The sequence below is a fragment of the Mesocricetus auratus genome, unplaced genomic scaffold (genome assembly GCF_017639785.1).
Source record: "Mesocricetus auratus isolate SY011 unplaced genomic scaffold, BCM_Maur_2.0 Super-Scaffold_100007, whole genome shotgun sequence".
Taxonomy (NCBI): Eukaryota; Metazoa; Chordata; class Mammalia; order Rodentia; family Cricetidae; genus Mesocricetus; species Mesocricetus auratus.
In genome coordinates, this window is record NW_024429191.1 from 22,996,189 (window position 1) to 23,011,459 (window position 15,271).

The 15,271-nt window shown below is 40.4% G+C and overlaps 1 protein-coding gene across 2 annotated transcripts in view; it reads left to right on the plus strand.

Moving 5' to 3' along the window:
* Positions 1–15,271, plus strand: part of Atp10b (ATPase phospholipid transporting 10B (putative)) — a 309,498-nt gene that overhangs the window by 117,533 nt on the left and 176,694 nt on the right. For both annotated transcript variants that reach the window (XM_021228299.2, XM_040748470.1), the window contains exon 2: positions 7,219–7,286. The gene's annotated coding sequence lies outside the window, so the exon portion shown is untranslated. The remainder of the gene's footprint in view (positions 1–7,218; positions 7,287–15,271) is intronic.

Here is a 15,271-nt window from a genome sequence, read left to right on the forward strand (position 1 = left end):
CTGTGCAAAGAAATCAGCATCTTTGCTTCAGTTGCCTGTGCTTTTGTGATCTCATCTAAAGAATCCTTGTCTAGGCCAATGTCATGATTCATTTTCCCTATGTTTTCTTCAAAGACTGTCATCATTTGGTATCTTACATTTGATATTAAGTACACTTGTGCTTTGACTATGTAAGAGGAAGGGGTTTGGCTGTGAGAATCCTGACTTGCCATTACCTGCCTATGCTTTCTGCAGGCTGCATGTGATCATGGGAACCAAGCTTTGGCAAATGATACGGAAGTAAAATATTGCATGGAGCAACCAGGATGTATTCTTTAAGCATCAGGGGTTCTTATCTCCTTCTCCTTGCTCCCCAAAATGTGTGTGATGGTTTGACCTCTTGTGGTCTTTTGGGGGTCAAAAGAATGCAAACTAAGCAGGCAGCTTTGCTATGATTCTGTAACAATCATAATATGGGAAGCCCTATAATGTCTTCTTCATTCAGGTTACTCACTGAATGTAGGTTCTTGCTGCAGGAATATTGAGATAACCCCTAGCTCTCATCTGAGACCCATCCATGTCTTTTAGAGATTGCCCATATTATTTGGCTCATGCCTCCTTTCCTCCATCTTTGAATAAAAATAGTGGATGAGTCTTTCTCAGGCTTCAATTTTCTCACCATCTTCTATCATCATGGTAACAATAACCTCTGCCTTCCTCTTGCACCATCGGGCCCACTCTAATGATCTAAGATAATCCCTCTCTTAAGGTCTATAACCTTAATTCCATTTCTGAAGTTTCTTTAAGTAGCAGTGTTCAGGCATGAGGATTGGGGCATCTTTGGGGAGTTATTATCTTATCCATCAAGGTTAAAGATTGTGAGATTTCCTCAGCACCCTCATCCTCTTGTAATTTCAAGGTTTTATTTCACTTGTCCTTATTTACAGATACAAAATACAAAGAGCAACTTTCTCTTGATTCTCACATATCTCCCAGATGTAAGAATTCTGATCTATTATGATTTTAAGACTAACACAATGTTTAGGCAGAGTTTCCATCTACATGTTGTAGGCATAATGCACCAATTTTAAAATGCCACATAGAGAATGTTTCAGGGCCAGTCAGCTTTCAGAACAAAATTGATGTGTACCAGGGTGGTTTTCTCTGGCACATATAGAATGGCATCTAAGCTTAAGCCTGGGATCACTAGCTCTTCCCAAAGGAGAGTCCAGGTCTCTGAAAAGCTGACTTGGGCTGTGGTGTGAGTATAAAGTACAAGTTCCTCGTTTATTATTCCTGGATAGATCTGAGGATAAGATTGGGGAATTGATATATTCCAGATCATTCTGTCTTTAAACTTCAGATAAAAAAAGGAGAGGAAAGGAAAGGAAAGAGATAAGAATTGCCCCTTAATGAAAATAAGCAGGTAAGGTACCACCCAAATTATCTGAGTGAAGGTGGGAAAGACTACCTAACAAGCATCCCTCTCCTTGAGGAATGAACTTGAAGATGGACTCTGGCTTGATCTTTGTTCTTTCTTCCTGTGCCCTAGGGAAGAAAGCCATTCCAGGTAAGTTTCAGATAGGCAAGTACCTTGTCTGTCCTTTATCCCTAATAGTTACAGTACTATTTTTCACTGAGTATACCACAGATAAACATTTGGACAAATATGTGAGACGATGGAATAATTAGTTGAAATAAACTCAAGCACTCCTCTCCCCCACCTCTTTTTCTTCCTCCATCCCTTCCCCATTTTATGAGAGTTAAAACTCGTGCCTTGAAATTGGATGTGGAAATTCAGGTTCCAGTCATTTCATTAATTCTGACTATGTGTCCGTTGGGACCTGACTTAAGTCTGCTTGCTGTCTGTAATCTGAATAACTGCTTGAGTTTCATTGAAATAATCAGTGGAAGGTGCTTAACAAAGCCCACAGCAGTGCTCAGGTTAGTCCATTCTTTACTTCTGTCAAAATAGCCTTCAAATTTAATGCCTATCACCTACCTCTGATTGTTTCAGTGGGCATCTGTCTGTCTGTCTGACTGTCTGTCTGTCTATCTCACATATAGGTCTAAGCACATGCAAGGTCACAGATAACTTAGGGGTCAGAGTCAATGTTAGTGCCCTCTTTTCAATGAGGCTACCTCTATGGCCTTTGTCAAGGGTAAACTCTTCATTTTAGAATTTTTGAATGGTGATTAAGTCTGTTTTGTATTTCTCAAATACCAGTGTCTCATATAGGACTTCAAAAACCAAACTGTATGTATTTTGGAGGGAGGAGAGTGAGGGATAGATGGAAAATTAACTATGTTTCCTGGCAGCACCTTGGGGATGTATTATCTTGATATCCCCAACTGATCTTGTGCCTTACCTGCAGCAGGAGCTTAGTAAATGTTAGCTGGATAGGGATAAAGGAGACAGAAGATCAGAGAGATGATCAAGAGCCCTCTCCACCTGGACCGGTTCTCCTTTCAGCATCCTATTGAACAGCATTATTGAGAAGAGAGGCAGGGAGTTGACAGCCACTCTCTGGACTCTCTCCCAGGGCCTTTTTAAAACAGGAAAGTTAATTATGGAACCAGATTAACAGTTTCTTTTTTGATACAGTCAAAGTAAAACCAGCAGGATGCAATTTAGCTCGTCCCCACTTTCCAAATAGCAGCAAATTTTCATACAAAACAAAGAGACACTTGAATTGCAAATTACTTAGAGAATCAGCTACCAACCCCAACGGAAGAATATTTCTGCTACTTGCAAAGCCAGGCTGATGCCTTTTCAGGTTTAGCTGTTTGGAAGGACCTTCACAAAGGCCTGCCTGCATACTCTGCTGCTTCTCAGCTTCCCCCTGGGAAGGAGGAACAATTCCTTAAGGGTTAGCAGAATACTTCAAGTCATCTCTGATATTCAGCATCATCCTCTCATGAAAGGAGTGTCATGAGGTACACGTCATTCAAGGGCATCAAGAGAAAGTGCTCACGAGGCATGACAAAGACACAGTGATTAAAATAAATGGTGAGGCAACAAGTATGTGCTCTTGGAGGTGGGTGAAGAATGGGAGAAGCCACATACCCTATTAATGATATCAGGAATTTGAAAAAAGACTGTTGAATTGTTAAAAAGTCCTGGGATGACTGTATTCTAGGTTATTTATTGACACACTCCCTTAAGTTGTTGTATTTACTCATTGAAAAACAATAGGACCCAATAACTGGGCAGAAGCAATGGGTGGGCAGCTTATAACTTGTGTTCTAGCTACACTTCCTTATCTGATAGACATACAACTAAAATCAAGAGAGGGGGATGATTTAGAAAAGGACACAGAGTAACCAAATCTTCAGATGTCTCATGTGTTGCCTGGTAGATCGCACCACACAGTTTCATCTGCTTTCTGTCCCCTGAAGGAAATAGCAAAATTTCATTTTCACAAATTCACTTATAAACCCTAATCAAATAAATAATGTATGCATTTTGAGGGGTGCTAGAAAATAGGTCAAAGATACAGAAAAATAAAAGAAAGCCACACAGAGCTATTTATAGAAGGACCGGAGACTGATGGGAACATGAATATACCCAAGCCGCTTTCAGATAGAGCCACTGTGAAGCATGGTAGAAGTCAGTTGATTTAGCCCCAAGTATGTGGTAAAAGGCAAACTTGGGGCAGAGGTTGACTGTCAAGGTGCTTCCAGTTAGCCCGGCAGGTGGCAGAAGTGAGCAAAGAAAACCACATGGAGGATAAGGCCAAAGAACAGCCTTGCCCAGCTTACACATGACAGACACCACTCACATCCTGGGTCATCATGTGGGAAAGAAGACCGCTTAATAGCCCCCTTGCTCTTTTTTTTTATAGGAAATCTAAATTCCTCTAGTGTAAAACTTTTGAGTGTTTAAAGATAGATCGATTTCTAAAAATATGAGCCAAATAAAGTTCATCAAGATCCAATGTTGGGGCTGTGGACAGTTTCTTTGTGATCCTTATGTAGTGACTCACAGTGAATAAATTGGGCCCTGGGAAGGTCAGAGTGCTGTGTAAGGTTAGTCCAGTCACAAGCCAGCAAAGAGACCTGGTACAGAGATGACCAGGTCAGAAAGACAAAATGAAGGAAACGAAGACATGTTGCATCCTTAGACAACTAGAGTCAATTAATACCAAACTACCCCTGGTCAGATGCTTCTAGGGGAAGAAACACTTGCATCTAAAGCCCACGTTCTGTGTGTGTGTGTGTGTCTGTCTGTGTGTGTGTGTGTGTGTGTGTGTGTGTGTGTGTGTGTACACAAGTGCACTCAGGCGTATATGTATGACTGTGTATTTGTGAGCTTATGTACATGTGTGTGCATGTGTGTGCATACGTATTTACGAATACATTCTGCTGAGTCTATGTTCTTGTATGTCTGTATATGGTTTCAAGGTTGAATATTTTGCATTGTACAACCAATAACTATGCTCATGCTTGGGAAAGGCTTATTCCCCTACTCCCAGTAGTCATTAGTTGCCTGTAGTTCTTTGTCTATAGGTAAAACCCCATGAAATTTTCTCCCTTACATGTTAGCATGCCTATTGATACTGCCATTGTTCTGGACTTTTATGCTGTCATTTCTTTTTATATTTTATTTTATTAACATTTTTAACTTTAAAAATGTTTTATTAGCATATGTTAATCAGACATGATGAGTTTTATACATATACATAATGCATTTTGATCATCCTGATCACCCCAAACCCCATTACCCTCTATTGCCCTCCTCCCAATCCTAATGATTAGCTTCCTTACTGTTTTCTTTTTTATTTAAAGTAGAAACATAATTTTATTAACATTTTTAAATTAATTTTACATAATGGCTGCAGTTTCCCCTCTCTGCTCCAGTTCCCTCTCCCTGACTTCCATGCAGCTCCCTCCCCATCCAATCCTCCTCCATCTCTATTCAGAAAGAGGTAGGCTGCCCAAATCATTCTGAGTGAGGTAACCCAGATCCAGAAAGACAAGCATAGCATGCATTCACTCATAAGTAGATATCAGGAGCAAAGTACAGAATAACCAACCTACCATCCGCAGCCCTAGAGAGGCTAAATAGCATAGATTTCCCTGGGAAGGGGAAAATATTCAGTCATTTCTAAGAGAGACACTTTCACAGCAGACATCCTGGTATTCTGGCTCTTACAATCTTTCCACCTCCTCTTTCAAGTTGTTCTCTGAGCCAAAGATGCAGGAGCTGGGATGCAGATCTATCCATTGGGTTGAACTCCATGTACTTTGTTGATCTTTGCATTGCCTCAAGTTTCTATTATGGTCTCCATTTACTATAAAGAAAGGCTCCCTTGATGAGAGGTAGTGCCTACAATTATCTTTTGATATAAGGGTAAGATTTAGAATAAAGTAAGGAATTGTACTAGCCTAGGAAAGTTGTGGTAGTAGACTCTTTTGTAAGGTCCATGATCCCACTAGCCCTGGGAAATCAGCCTAGGTTTCCTGTACCAGATATCCTTTCCCTCTGTTAATAATAAAGCAAAAAGGGTTAAGATTAATGAAAACAGGAAAGAACCTAAAAGATATGCATATATGCATAGTTCCCAAGAGAAGAGGATGGAGACAAGATCCTCTGAATGGATGGGGAACACGGCGAGGGGTGGGGGGGAGTGGGACTCGGGAAGAAGAGAGGGGGTGAAGAGGAAGGGAGTTGGTCATGGGGGAACAGGAAGTTGAGGGGGTGGGGGTAGAATGGGGGAAGAGGGAATCATAGGATCGAATACAGATCAGGCACCAGAGTGACCTCGAGTGATCTAAAGGGATAAAACCAATTGGCAAGCTAAGCAATAGTGGAGGGACCACCTCGAATGCCCATTCCTGATAATGAACTTGATGTCTATAACCATACGGGAGCCTTCATCCTGTGACTGATGGAAGCAGAGGCAAACACACAATTAATCACTGAACTGAACCCAAGGAACCCAGTGACAGAGAGAGAGGAGTGATGAGCAAATTGGCAAAGAATGGGCTGGCAAAACCAGCAGAGACAGCTGATCTGAACAGGGGAGAGCTCTTGGACCCTAGACTGACAGTGGGGAGGCCAGCATGGGACTGATCTGGACCCCCCAAATGTGAGTGTCAGTGAGAAGGCCTGGGCAACCTATGGGGCTCTGAGCTGTGGATCAGTGTCTATCCCTGGTATACAAACTGTCTTCATGTGCCTATAGCACAAAGAGAGACGCTCTCTCAGCCTGGACTCTTAGGGGAGTGCCTGGACCCTACCAAGAGTAAAATGACAGACTCTAGATATCCCCTATGTGGAAGGATTTGGCAATAGGGTGGGAGGGAGGGGGGAAGGGGAGTGCAGGAGGAGGGGAGGGAGAGGGAACTGGGATTGACATGTAAACAAGCTTTTAAAATTAAAATAAAAAATGATAAAAAAAGATTAATGAAAACACTGATTAGTATGTCAGCTATCTTCATTTTATTGTAATCGGTGAATGGGTATAAAGGACAAAACCAAGTTGATTAAGCAGAACAAAAGCCAACACATTCAAATTAGCCTGGCTTAGCAACAAAGGGGGTATGCATTGCTTACTCCTAAAGGTGTCAATCATTCAATCATGGCTGGATCCAGAGGCCATAGCAGAACTAGGTACCTTTCACTCAAAACTGCAATATACACAAATACAGGCAGGCAGGCAGGCAGGCAGGCAGGCAGACAGACAGACAGACAGACACAGAGAGAGAGAGAGACAGAGAGAGAGAGAAAGGGAGGGAGGGAGAGAGAGAGAGAGAGAGAGAGAGAGAGAGAGAGAGAGAACTGCCAGTAATGTATCTTCTCCACATCTAACACCATAGAAAGAGACCTTCTCGCTCCTTCCACATTTTCAACACAAGTATGTCTTACTTTTATTACCTTGAATCAAATCTTATCCTCTTCCTGAACCAGTCTATGTGGCAAAATTAAAATGCACCAAGTGTTTGGACTAAGATGTGTCCCATGGAATGAAGAGGCATTTAGACTGACATCCAAGGGAACATGGAACATCATTTGTATTCGTCATGTCGGCAGATAAAACAGTAGACCTGATTCCCTGGTCAGAGCAAACTGTTGCCATTGAAACGGCTTCCTGGGAAAATGTCCAGCTTCCTTGTGAAGTTGATTTGGGGCTGGAATCATCCAGCTGGAATGGAAAGGGCAAAATACTTAATGACTGCCTGATGCCAAAATGAGATTGCGCATTTTATATTTATTCCCCCTTCTGTGTCTTTCAGCCTCACAGTGGCAAGAAGATCATGAGTGACTGGAAAAACGTGTTCCAGTGAAAGCAAAAGTGTGAAGAGTAAGTAGTTTTTCTTCTCATTGGTTGATCATACAATGTGGACTCCTCTGGTACCCAGAAGAGCATCACTAAACTGCAATTGTTTCCCTCCGTGCACTTGAGCAAGTGTTAGCTAATTTCATTAGTTAATCAGATGCCGAGTATACAGCTCTAGTGTCTCTACAATGTTTACATATGCATAAACATGAACATGCACACACACTGAACAATTTAAGAACTATCAGGATTTATATCATTGAGATGTGTTGTTGTCTGTAAATAAAAGAATATATAGGCTCACTATGGCTTAAGTGCTATAAAAGTTATTGACTTGTATAGTAGGAAGTCTAACAAAGAGCAAGTCCATAGAGTTGGAGACAACTAACAATGCCATCCAAACCTGATTCTGACAACTTCAAATGGACATTTCTCTTTTTATGCACTTTTCTAGAAAGGTCCCAGCAAACGTCTACTTGTGTTCATTTTCCTGAATGTGTCACATGCTCTTCTGACAGAGCATGTGGGAACACCCACCATGTCTTACACCAGTAATTAGTGTTCCTAGGTCTAGAGATGGTAACTCTGAAATACCAGGGTCTTCTGGAGCAAAGTAAACAAAGTGAATATCTTACTAGAAAGAAGACAAGAGGATGAATGTTCATTTTCCAGGCCATTGGCAGTGTCTGTGGGACAATAAGGCTATGAAAATTTCATCAGTTTTTCTTCTAATATTAAACTGATGAAATATCCATTCCCAAGATCTCCACCTTGGCTAACCTCCTGTCAAGTCACAGGGGAAGTTAAGAAATGAACAGAAATACTTTGACTCTGGATATAAAACCCAAGTCATTATCATTATACCATAAGCAGACTTTCTTCAATTTGCATAATTATAAACTCCCCCTCAAAGAGTAAACATTGCTGCCAACTTAAAAAAAAAACAACAACTACAAAGAAGCACTAAATATGCATTCTAATTTGACTTTCTAATTTGTCTGGAATCTTCACAAAGACATGCACAGCTCCAGAGATACTGGATGCTCAATAAAACATTCCACCTGTCGAAAAAGAAGTCACAGGAAAAGAAAACTAAATATCAGGTTTGGGGTGGCTATCAGGCATTAGCTAAAGAATTTCAGTTGGTGCCTACCTCTAGGAGTTGATTATATTAATGTGACTGTCAAATTTACTCTTCTGTGTACTAACTCCCCTCATGAATCATAGGCGACTGCTTTGTGTGACCAAAGAAAACAAGATGTGTGCTGTATGTGGGCAAAGTGGTTGGATTCCTGCACAAAGACTATGTTGTCTTCCAAATCCCTTTAACTGATCCATCCTAAACATCCATGAAAACCCCTGAAACAGTCCTTGAAGGCCCCAACTATAGCATAAATATGATACCTGGGCAAGATGAAATGTTCACCTGTTACCATATTTCTTTAAATTTTCCAGCTAGTGACATGGTACATAAATTTTATAAACATAAAAGTACTCCTGAAGTTTCATTACAGATTATATATATATATATATATATGTGTGTGTGTGTGTGTGTGTGTGTGTGTACATATATGCATGTATATGGATAGTATTTATACATAACAATGTGTGTGTATTTACTTTAGTAACTATTTTTTTCATCAGTGTATTACTTTATTGATGGACTCATAATTTGATGGAGTTATTATGAGGTGATGGAAACTAGGAGGTAAGGGAGGTAGCTCTCTCGAGGTGAGTCTTAGGAGGCATGTCTTGTCCCTAGATCCTCAAGTTTCCTGGAAAGTCTTTCTTTCACTTTCCTGACACTAGGAGGCCCATAGCAATGAAGTGAGCTCATCAGAAATTACAAAGTCCCAAAGTTGTAGATGAAATAACCTTCCCTAATTTAACTTGATTTTCACAGATATTTTGTAACAGTGACAAAAAGTGACAAATACACCAATTTAGATCTAATAGGAAATTGAGAGATGTGAAGCAATAATGCAGAAAAGTCATAGACTGACATTCAACAACATCTAATAGTAGACCAGAAATCTTCAACCTTTTCTGTAAATGATCACATGGAATCAATGGTAGGCATTTCAAGCCATTCTCTCTGTGCTGTAGGCAAAACACAAACTAAAGAATGTGGCCATGTTCCACATATCTACCCAATGCAGAGTGGCTGCATTTGGTCAGCAGGCCATGGTTCGCTGATCTCTGGAACACAGTAGGTTTTAGTAGGATTGAGTAACTGTCTTTTAACTGTACATCATAGATGTGTTCCCTTATTTATGTGCTTCATGTGTACATATCAATTTTTATTGTGAATTAGCATTATATCTAAGGTATCAATGGCAATCTATTTATTCAATCCCTTGTTTAACGATATTTGTTATTTGAAGTTACATTTTAAATGACATCAAAACATTCTCACACATGCAAAGCTTTCTCCACACATACAGCTACCCCATGCTTTTGGTGGTGTCTCTTGATCTGTGAGTGGTCCCCTGACTGTGTTGAGGGAAGAGTAATAAAAAGCTAGATTCATGACACTGTCCTTGGGTCACCAGAACAGACCTCTTCTAGATATGTGTGTCAGGCCAGGGGCTCCTGCCTCAGAGGAAGGAATGATAAAGTGAAAAGATGAAAAAAAGGGAGACAAACCATGGCAATAACACCAAGGAGACTACTGTTATAGCAAGCAAGCACCACAGTAGTTCATGTGTTTATTTAAATGGTATCAGTTCTTGGTCTAGACTATAAACTTGCTGCAAGCAGGAGCAAGCTGTGTGCTCCTTGTTACCCACCCATATGCAGCAAGTACCTACTATGTTTCCAATAGTGTGTGCATGCATCTGGGAAATAAAAGGCGAATCAATTATGTAGAGTAACTTTTGTGAGAAATTAAGGAAATGTTAGTCAAAAGAATAATCCTGTTTCAGTATGAAGAATAAGTTCAAGAGCTATACTGTATAACATGGTGACATCAGCCTGCCACCCAGGACTGTTGCCACTTAGTCTTCACCGTGACCTCTTAAGATGAACACTACTGTTACAAGTGAGGAAGGAAGCACCGGCGGTGGAGTCTCTTAGTCAAGGGAGCACGACTCAGACAAGCAGCTCTGGCATTTAGACAAAGGTCTGCCTGACTTTAAAACCGATTTATCATTAGTTTCAAAAACTACTAAGAGTAGTCTTCAAGTGTTAACTTCCCAAAAAGACCACATATGCATGAGGAAATATATATGCTAATATATTGGCTCTATTGAGCTGTTCTACAGTGTATACACATTTGAAAAAAATCTATTACTCGTTTTATATATATATATGTATATTTATAGATACATATTATGCACAAACACATACATGCTGCTTGCAAATGTCAATTTCAAACATAAACTTTGTTGGGGGTGATTCTGAGGCTCTATCTGGACTTAACCAGGAAGACAGTTTTGATTGGTAATAGCCACTATATATATTTATGGGATATACATATATAATAAATTTATTCCATATATTTATTTTCCATTTTTTACTATATATATGTATCTCTATACATGTGTGTGCCTGTACATGTGTGCCATGGCACAGATGTGTAGACCAGAGGGCAATATAGGAGTTGGTTCTCTCCATCCAGCATGTGTGTTCAAAAGATTGAATTGAAGTCACTGGACTTTACCCACTAGGCAATCCTGGTGACTTCCTGTCATATAAAACTTCATACTGAGGTTCATGCTACGTTAGTTAGCCATTACTATTTAGCGAAGTGCTCAACATAGAGTTAATTTTAAGGATAATTTATATAGTTTCACAGGTAAACTTAGGTTGTCAATCCCTGGCCAGTTTTTCTGGGTTTCATGATTCAGGCCATAAGCACAGTATGAGCCAATGACTTGACTTGCAAGCACACGCTCATAGTTATCGTATTACTGGTCACAATGAGGTCCCGGGGTCCTGATGCACTATGGGTCTCAGTTACTCTCTGGCTACAGTCTGAATAGTGCCCTATCAAAATGTGATGCAAGAATTGTGACCCAGAATGCCAACAACAGGGAGATGAGCCTTTTATGACATCCTGTCCCTTTTCCCTAATGGATTCATTAGACATCACTATGTCCATTCTACAGACACGATGGCATGATTTCTAGTAGGCAGGCATCATGGGGAGCTTTTGATAAGCTGACTAGCATCCACATTTGTCTTCACCATTCTCTCTTAAGGCAGTGGTTCTCAATCTTTCTAATGCTTCAATCCTTTAATACAATTCCTCATGTTGTGATGACCCAAAACCATAAAATCATTTCGCTGCTAATTAATAAGTGTAATTTTGCCACTGTCATGAATTGTAATGTAATATCTGATATCCAACCCAAGGTTTGTGACTCACAGGTTGAGAACCATGGTCTTAATGTGAATATTATTACTATAAGTGAAAAAGCAAACACAGAAGGAAAAAAAAACACTTGTTCAGTTTATTCAATATGTCACAACTAAGGCAGGCAGTTCTGGGATTTAGACAAAGACCCTATGACTTTAAACCAGATCCTGTTGCTACTAGCCAACATGATTAGGCTCTGGTGGGGGACTGTCATAATTTGCGAGTGTGTGACAGTCAATTTCTGCTTGCTTACCAGCACAGCAGAAAGCATTAGAGAGTTCCCAAAAGTTCCCTTCATCCCACTGAAGTTTTGCATCTGTTTTCATGCCATATGTACATACATCATTTTAAGTGTCTATGTAGTCCAGAACCCACGAATTTTAGAAACCATCTGATTTTGTCATCGTGAGACTGACTTAATTTGCTCAGCATTATGATCTCCAGTTCCATCCATTATCCAACAAAGAGACAGAACTTCAGCCTCCTTTATTGCAGAAAATAAAATCTCATTGTGTGTTACCAAAGCATGCTTCTACATGCTGCCTCTGATTGAAAAATGCATAAATGTTCAGGTACTAACTCCAAGAGAGACTTTGTACTTTCTATCAAGCTGTTCATTATTGCTTTAAAATTATTTCTAGGTATAGATTAAGTAGGACATTCAGATGTATGGTAAAAACGTATTTAATACATAATCAGTGCTTAATAAAAATTAAGCTTTCCAGTGGTTCCAAAACTCTCCACTCCCCTTCCTTAAAGCAGTTACCTGTATGTGTGTTAACCTTCAGTGAACTCTTACACCCATATGAATTTGCATGCAGATGTCCTGATTTCTTAAACCTAATCATCTTACCCACTCTCTGTACCATGGTTTTTATTCACTTCATGTTTCTCGGGCCTGTTTGGCATTAGATGGTGTACAGTCTTATTTTTTTTAGTTTAGATTTAATTTCAATTTTTGACAATTTCATACATGAGTACTGCATCTATATCACTCTGCCCCTCCTTGACCCCAACTCCTCAATTTCCCCTCCCAAATCCATGAACTTTTCTTTATTATCGTCACATATACATATGTCTCTCTGTGTGTATAGTACATACTTGTGTACACATAAATACAAGGCTCATGTGTGCAGATATGTTTTTGTACCTATAAACTATAGAGTCCATTTAGCATTGCTCTTATGTATAAGCATCCACGGATGACCACTTGAGATTGTACAACCCATGTGGGAGTTTATCCCTGGAGGAAACTGATTTTCCTTTCCTCTATAGCTATTGACTATCCATCTTGGGGTAGGACTTTGTGGAATTCCACCCATCCACACTGACATGTCAGATAGTGGCACTGTACTAATCTTATCCAGAAAATTATACTGCTGCAACTTCATGGGTGCATTTCCAGATTATACTATCTAGCAGCAGCCTTCCTGGTCCTCTTATCATCTTTCTGCCTCCTCTTTGGTCATGTTCCCTGAACATTAGGTATGAAAGCAGTATTGTAGGTGTATCACTTGTGGTTAGGCACTACACCATGCTTATTCTCTGTATGTTAACAATTTTGAAACTGTATAACAGTCTCCATTTGTGGCAAAAAGAAGTGTTTTGTGATGAGGAGTAACAGGTGCACATCTGTGCATAAAAATATTTAGAATACAGTTAGAAATTATGTTCATTTAAGAAAATTATACTAGTGCATTCTTCTCCAGGGTCTATGACTTCTCTAGCCTTGGAAAGTTGTCTAGTTTTAGAGTACCAAGTATTAATTATGAATTCCTTACTATCTAGCAGGCTCTAAGATCAGTTAGACAGATGTTAGTTACCCCCAACATAAAAATCCCACTTTTACAACATTAGTAATATCCTTCCTGGTGAGTCATCAGTGTGTTTATTAGTTAACTTACAGGTTTTTTAAGCAGTTTTTTCTTTTCTTATTTATGTAATTATTTTTTATTTAAAGTGAAAGCAATCTTATTTTACATACCAAACCCAGTTCCTTCACGCTCACATCCTCCCACTCCTCCACCCCAACTCCCCATCCCATCCCCATCCATTCCTCAGAGAGGGTGAGGCCTCCCATGGGGGATCATCAAAGTCTATCACATAATGTAGGACAGGACCTAGTCCCTCCCCCCACTGTATCTAGGCTGAGAGAATATCACTCCATAGGGAATAGGCTACAAAAAGCCAGTTCATGCACTAGGGAAAAATGCTGGTTCCACTGCCAGAGGTCCCATACACTGCCCAAACCCCACAACTGCTCCATACGTACATAGGGCCTAGTTTGTTCTTATGCAGATTCCCCAGCTGTCAGTCTGGAGTCTTCCTCAGGTCAACTGTTTCTTTGGGTTTCCCCAACCTGGTCTTGACCCCTCTCCCTAAAATTGGATTCCAGGAGTTTGGTTAAGTGCTCAGTTATCATCTCTGCTTCTGCTTCCATCAACTACTGGATGAAGGCTCTATGATGGCATTTAAGGTAGTCATCAATCTCATTATAGTGGAAGGGCATTTAAGGTAGTTTCTCCACTATTACTTAGATTCTTAGTTAGGGTCATCCTTGTGGATACCTGGGAATTTCCCTAGAGCCAGGTTTCTTGTTAAATCCATTGGCTCCCTCATTTCTTTCCTCATTCTCCTTCTCGGTCCTTCCTCCAACTCAACCTTCCTGATCCCTCATGTTCTCCTCCCCACTCCTCTTCTCCACTCCTCTCTCTCCTATCCCCTCTCCATGTTCCCAATTTAGTCAGATCTTGTGCCTTTCACCTTCACGGGGGTTCATGTATGTCTCTCTTAGGGTCTTCCTTGTTACCAAGCTTCTCTGAGATGGTGTATTTTAGGATGGTTATTGTTGGGGAAGTCTTATGCTAATAAAGCACTGTCTGGCCAATAGGAATCTAGATAGGTGGGGCTAGGAATCCAGGAGGATTCTGGGAAGGAGAAACACAGGAGAGTCGACATGTAACGCCAGTTAGGAGCCCGGAAACTTCTCCGGTAAGAGACATACTTAGATTAACAATTATTGGGTAATTGCTTAAAGCAGAGCTAGCCAGTAAGAGACAAGCAAGGCCAACAGCTTCATAATTAATACAGCGTCTTGTGTGATTATTTGGGGACTAGAATGTGGCAGAGCCCAGGCGGCTGGCAGGGGATATACCAAAGCGGCTAGCAAAGGAAAAAGCTTCTCTTAACAGAATGGTGATCAGGAGTGGGATTGAATTTCCACGTAGAATGACAAAAGCTTTAAAGGAATTTTAGAAACAGAAGAACGGAGAGAAGCACAGATTTTTGGTAGCAGCATTTTCTCAGGTGTGCTCTGTTTTGCTAGCAACAAGCCGAGATTCACGTGGCACGCTTACCGGAGTCTTCCTGACTGGGCATAAAAAAAAAAAACCAACAAGGTTCTTTTAAGAGACTCTGCTAATGATTTAAAGGGGTGTACGTACAGCTGGAAGTGGCAGCTTTTGCTGGATGTCAGCATGGACTGAGGCGGTAAGCTGAAATCACGCTTACGCCCGCCATCTTGAAATGGCAGTTTAAAACAGCTGCGGTTTTACAGATAAGACACGTGGCCAGAAAAACATAAAGATTTACAGTAAAGTCAGACTTGGATGAATAACACCTCTAAAGGTTTACAGTGTGTTTAAAAATA